We start from the raw sequence: 6,939 nt of genomic DNA, 5'->3' as shown, positions 1-6,939 counted from the left end.
AACACTACATGAGGGAGGAGGGGGATGTCATGGCTGCTGCCATTCGTGACCAGAATAACCACCCTGGACAGGGTTCCCCTCTGCAGGCCAATGACAGTTTCATTCAGGTTAACCCCCTCTGGTAGTTTTGAAATGTCCTCTGGTTGAAAAAGAACCTCCTGTTTCAGGGGGAGGGGACCTGTCCTCACACTACACTTAACCTCCCTGCTTTGTCCAGCTGGAATCACTATCTTTTGTCTCCCAACTTTCACCACACCCTCTTCATCATTTTTGTGGCAGCGCTGCATGATGTTGATTAGCACTTCTGCTTTCTTACAATCAATCGAGAAGGCTTCCTTTACCACAGCAGGTGTAACATCTGGATGATGCTCCATTCCATCCTTTACAAATCGCTCAATCACATTATAGCCAATGATAGGTGGCTCTGCTACTCCTGGCTCTTTTGAGTCAAGCACGGGGACAACTAACTCTGGCTGCGGATCTCTAGTTGACCCCAGCCTAAATTTGAGCTCAACCCAAACTGCAAAGGGTATGGGTGTTTGGTTCGCTGCTTTACCCACTAGAGCCTCATCCTCAACTAGGAGTTCACTTGTGCTTCTCAGTTGGATATGTGGAAAGCAGGACTTCCTCCAGTTCTCATTAATGATAGTCACCTGTGACCCTGTATCCCACAATGCTTGTGTTTCTACCCCTTCAAAGAAACAATCCACCATACACTTCTTCCCGACCAGGGCTCTCAGCTTAGCCTGACAGTGTAGTGAGAGATGACTGGCATACGTGGCACCCACAGTTTCTTTAGCCTTGCCACTTTGCTCTAATTCTGCCTCCAGCTGTCTTATTTGATTCCAAAGCAGTTCATGCAACTTGTCATCTGCTTCTGTGTGGATGGGAATTAATGATTTGGGAGGGGCAATGGTCTGGATTGCCGCTTGAGTGCCCTCCGATCTTTCTGCTGCCCCACTTCCTGGCTGGCCACACTTGAAGCAGTGTTCACACCGATCATCTGTTCCCTGCTCCTGGCATGCCTTACATCCCCTCCTCCCACTGGTTCTTCGTGGGCGAGTGGGGCCTTGAGAGGTGGTGATGCTCCTCCTTAATTCAGCCATCTCCTCTCTCAGCAGCCTGACTGTTTCATGCAGCTCTGACTCTCGGGAAGCAGCTACAACAGGTGTTCTGTGGCTCTTGGGTTTCACTACTTCAGCTCTTGAGTCCCCAACCTAGTTTCAGCCACACCCAGACCCAATTGACTGGCTTGCCTTTCCGTCTGGAGTTCATTTACATTTACAGATTTGCTGCCTGTAGTTTTCTTTTGCTTCAATTGCCTTTCTGATTCAACACCAGCTGCTTCATTCATCTTATCAATGAGGGTTTCATCTGTCACCCGCGGGTCATCAAGATAGGGCTTAAGCCGAAACTTGATAAGGTCACTCAGTAGCCCAGTACTAACCGACCTCAAGAATTTCTTCTGGATGAGCTCGGGGCTGTATTGTTCATCGGACCCTGTGTCTTCCGATGCGAGCAGCAGCCTCTCTTTTAACTCAATTGCTCTGAAGAGGAAGTTTTGGGGAGACTCACGGCTGTCTTGTGTGACGTTCACTAGTCTGTGATACAAATCTGTGGTGCCGTCTTCTTTAAAATGCCCCTCTAATATGGCCTTCAATTGGGGGAGGGTGAGATCACGTTTTATCTCAAGCATGGCTCTAAGACTCAAACCCGGGCTGACAGACTTCACCACAGCTTCTATAACCTCCGCTTCACTGTTTCCGTTGTTCAGACCTCGATCAATCTGATGCATCAAGTTGATGTATGAGAGTCTGTCCTTTTGGCCCTTCTCCCCAATTTGACCACAGATGAATTCCCTCCTTATCGTCACTTCCAAAAGGCGGTTGGCTGCGACAGGCAACACATTTTGTGGGGTGGTCGGCTGACTTAGTGGTGTCCTCTCCACCCTTTCACTCAGCCTCCTAATTTCTTCCTGCAGTGCTTCGCTGTTTCTCTGGAGCTGTGCGTATCTCTATGTTAAATCAACTTCTTCCCCTGTTTCCTGAGTTCCCTGTGGCGAGCCTGTTGTATTTCCTACACTTTCTGTGTTTCAGGTGCTCCCTGTCGCTGGGTTGACACTTTCTAACAATTTCTTTAGATAGTAGAGTGCAACATCCTGTTCTTCATCATTAATAGCCTTGTCCATAGATTCTGTGATTAATTTTATTAAAGCTCGTCTTGTTGTGACATTTCCACTAGGGATTTTAGCTTCAGCACACACCCTTTTGAGTTGGTCGAGTTGTAGGTTCCAGAGTGTTTGGAACACAGTCTCTGCCAGCTCCTCTAGGTCCATCATGGTTGCTGTAGCCACGCCCCTTCCTTATTTTCATCACGCTGGACAGAACGTTAATAATCCCAGCGGTGCCTCCAATATTTGTTGCACACAGTTAGCATATAGTTAGAGATGGATCAGGTGACCCTAAATCATACCTTAGTTAGACTGGGGTGTCTGGTGCATTGTTACGAGCCATTCAGCTCTTGTACAACAATTCCCTATGAGTGTTAGATTCCATCAGTGCTGCGATTTGTTACCAGTTCTGTTCATTGTTTTTATAGACACAATATCTAGTTGTTGCCAATAGGTGGCCTCAGATTCTCAACTCTGTTTTTTACAGATGACATAGTTCTGTCAGCTTCATCAAGTGGTGGCTTCCAGCTTTCACTGAAGCGGTTTGTAGCCAAATATGAATCAGTGAGAATGAGAACTGGCACCTCCAAGTCTGAGTCCATGGTCCTCAGCCAAGGTGGCAGGGGAATAATATGAGGACAGCCATACCAACATTGCAGATGGACCAATATTGGTAGAGCCAAAGGATTCAACCCATAATGACAATGTTTAGTTGCTAGTGGAGTATGACCTTTGTGCCGAGTATGACCTCTAAGCCCCAAAGTCAAAGTGGGATATGCTCCCAAGGGGGTTGCCACAGATATCTGGACAGATACAGACAGATAAACTGATGATGGCTAACAAACAGGACAAATAAGTGGTCGACTAGCAGAGGAAGAAAGCGATAGTGATAGATATATATCTTATATATATATCACACACACACACACACATATATATATATCACATATACATATATATATATATATATATATATATATATATATATATATATATATATATATATCTCACATATACATATATATATACATATATATATACATATATATATATATATATATACATATATATATACATATATATATATATATATATATACATATATATATATATATATATACATATACATATACATATACATATACATATATACATATACATATATACATATACATATACATATATACATATATATATACATATACATATACATATACATATATACATATACATATACATATATACATATATATATATATATATATACATATACATATATATATATATATATATATATATATATATATATATACATATACATATACATATATATATATATATATATATATATATATATATATATATATATATATATATATATATATGTATATGTATATGTATATATATATTACTTAAACTAAAACAGATATAGATGTGTTTGCTATACCATATATCAGCAAGAAAAGATACGACCTCTTCCCATGACCCTAATATGTGAGTGTGCATGCCAGAACACTCTGGAATGCACACAAAGTCTTTGCAGACAACTAAGGATCACACATCCTATCACTACACAATCGATTATACACCTCTAAGCATATATGGTTAAATATTTCTAAGCATAAATGACAATCAACAATATAACCCTGACAATATCCAATATAAGATTCTGCTCTTCTTTGTGAAAGCACTCAATGACTTTGCACCCCCATATCTTTCAGTCCTTCTTCATACTTCATACAGCTTCTTCCCCACAGCTGTCAGACTCCTGAACTCTGCCTCCTGACATCTGACCCACATTAAACTCATGGACTGGACATACACACACCCACAACCACCTAAACACACACACAATGGACAACTGTACCCTCAAACACACAATAATAACATGGACTGAACCACCACTCACAACCACTAGCACTTTATATAGCCTCTGTAGAAATTATCCACATATCTCACTTATCTTAACTGCACTACTGTATAGTTCTGTGTAAATAATCATTCTGTATATACGATAATTTTTAATCCTACAACTGTTTATAACCTGCATAGTTCCCATTTCTGTATAACTGTATATCTCAGATGTCTGTATAGTTTTTCATATTTATATCCTGTTCATAGCCTGTTCATAGCTTGTACTCACTACAGCCTGTACATACTTATAGTTATAGAATATTCATAACATACTTCATACCGTGTACATTATAACATACCATAATAGACCCATTTCTGTAATATACTTACATATCTATATTATTGCTAATATATATTGTAATATATCTATATCATGGCTAAAGCACTTCTGGATGGATGCAAACTGCATTTTGTTGCCCTGTACCTGTGACATGTGCAATGACAATAAAGTTGAATTCTATTCTATTCTATTCTATACTTACAGTCCTTTCTGTGCTCAACTGCTTCAACAGCTCAGCTGCTTCAATTACTCTGCTGACCGCTTCCTCATTTTAGACTTAGAATCATTAGTGCCAGAGCCATTAGTCGTGCTACACCTTGTCTTTAGAACTTATAACCCCTTCACCTTCATCAGCTGGACTCCTTGGCACAGCTCAAAACCCCTCTTTTTTCATCAGCATATGAAACATTGTTTTATATACGTTATAATCATATTATTCCTTGAATTTAAAAACTCTACAAGTATTGTTGTAGTTGTTAATTTTGGTTTGAAACATGACCCTGACCCTTTCCTAATATGCTTTTGGGTTGCATCTTCCTGCAACGCCCTTATCACTTTCAGTCATCAAGAACTAATAGACATCGGCCTCAGCATGAACCCGGACTTCATGTCAGATTGGACTGACAGTATCTCACCTGAGATTGTAAGGCTGTGGGTTATTGTTGGAAACAGCAAGCAACTCAGGCTGCTCAGGCAGAGGAAACAAAAGTGGCGCTGCAGAGCTTGCTATCGCATTGAGCTGCAAAAACAACAACACAAACCCCTGTTTCCATCCATCTTTTTCACAAATGGCAAATCCCTCGCAAACAAAATAGAGGAGCTACAATCAGAGATTTAATTCAACCACTTTGTCGGGGAGTTTTGTGTACTGATTGTAACTGAATCCTGGCTTTTAGGGATTCTTAAAATATTCTGATTCTGATTTTGACATCCCAGATGGCACTGAGGCAAACCGTAACAAAACCCTAACAAAGACTCTGGTAAGAAAAGGGGTTGTGAGCTCTGTCCCTATGTACTTCAGGACTGGTGCTATAAAATTAGAACTATAGACAGTCACTGATCACCAGACTTAGAGGCCATGTCCATTCAGTGCAGGCATTACTATCTACCTTGCAATTTACCATTGTTTACATACCCTCCCACATGCTAACACATGCTCAGCACTCAATCACCTCCAACTTATCATCAGCAAACAGCAGAGAGAGCGCCCAGAGGGGATCCATATTGTTCCGGGTTTGCTATGCAAAAACAGCTGGAGATTTTTTGAATGGTATGTTGCTTTATCTCCAGTGGATCATAAATGAAGTTCACGGCGAGACCGTTAAGGCTGGTAGGCCTCCTGTTCTACCTGATGCCAAGCGCCCCCTCGTGGCGGTGGGATGTTTATCAAATAATGGTGGACAGTCCAAGGGAAGCGGCCAAAAAATACACTTTTTAAAGTATGTGTTTCGTTGTATTCACTTATCTAACATTCCCTCAGGTCCCTCTTTCTTTTAAAGCCTTTGATGGTTCAAAGGCTAAGAATATTACAGAGACTGTGGGGATTTTATAGACAGTTTTTTTGTTGTTGTGTCCAAAAGCCGCCCTATATGACAGCAATATCCATTAAAATGAATTATTAACAGGTTCACCATCATAACTCTTTTTGCCCCTCCTACTAATGTAACAAAAGCTTCCAAAAAGATAGAGTGAAGGCTATTTTATTTTATGCCTTAGTTTAGGTTCTCTGTATACCATCTTTTATTTGCAATTACTGGTAATTATTATTTCTTTTTCAAAAATGTTTTCTTTAAAACATATCATTTTATTATGGCACAGAAAGACAAACCATCTCATTAAACTATTAAACACTGCAATTTTTGACATTTAATCCAATGAGCAGTGCATTTTATGAGACTGTGATTTTCTTTTTTAAATATTTATTATTGCTCATACACAATGCACAAGTATTTCTTATCAAATGAATCAACGAAAGAATCAATAAAAAGCTCGAGTAGTAAAATGATTGATAGCTGCTGTCGCCGTTTGGACTCTTTTGACTTGTTTCTCTCTGATGTTTTATGGAGAAACAAGCAGACAGTTCACTTGTTGCACTCAAAGAAAGGAGTTTTATTTACAAGAGTCAAACATTTGACCAGAGCATTCTGATAAAAAAAAATCAGCAGTTAAGTTGGAATATCCCAGTTTAATCACGTTATGCTGCAGTTTACATTTATTTAGCTGCCATCCTGAACACGGCCCCGAATAGGAAGACAGCAGGTAAATATGAAACCTCTTATTCTCTTTCTGTGCTGTTTATGCAGTGTTGCTATAACACGGGAGTCTGTCGCTGTTGTTTTAAATACTTTCTGCTGGATTTTGTCTCTGTCCTGTTTCCCTTTAGCTGTTTTTCTCTTTGAATAAATAGTACAAAGTTTGCACTGTGATTATAAGTTAAAATTGGGTTTAATTCCAGCAACTTACGAGTTGCTACTACTACTACTACTACTCATTACTAAGAGTAACTAAAGCTTTCAGACAAATATAGTGCTGCTATATATTAAAAGAAGTCTATGTGTCTCCTTCTTATATAAAG

At 39.7% G+C, this 6,939-nt stretch overlaps 1 pseudogene; it reads right to left on the bottom strand.

Moving 5' to 3' along the window:
• Positions 1-1,192: 1,192 nt before the first annotated feature.
• Positions 1,193-2,772, bottom strand: LOC146390333 (uncharacterized; annotated as a pseudogene).
• Positions 2,773-6,939: the final 4,167 nt, after the last annotated feature.

Source organism: Perissodus microlepis, chromosome 3, assembly GCF_051167445.1.
Source record: "Perissodus microlepis isolate ML-2025 ecotype Zambia chromosome 3, ASM5116744v1, whole genome shotgun sequence".
NCBI lineage: Eukaryota > Metazoa > Chordata > Actinopteri > Cichliformes > Cichlidae > Perissodus > Perissodus microlepis.
This window is presented reverse-complemented; position numbering and strand designations above follow the sequence as displayed.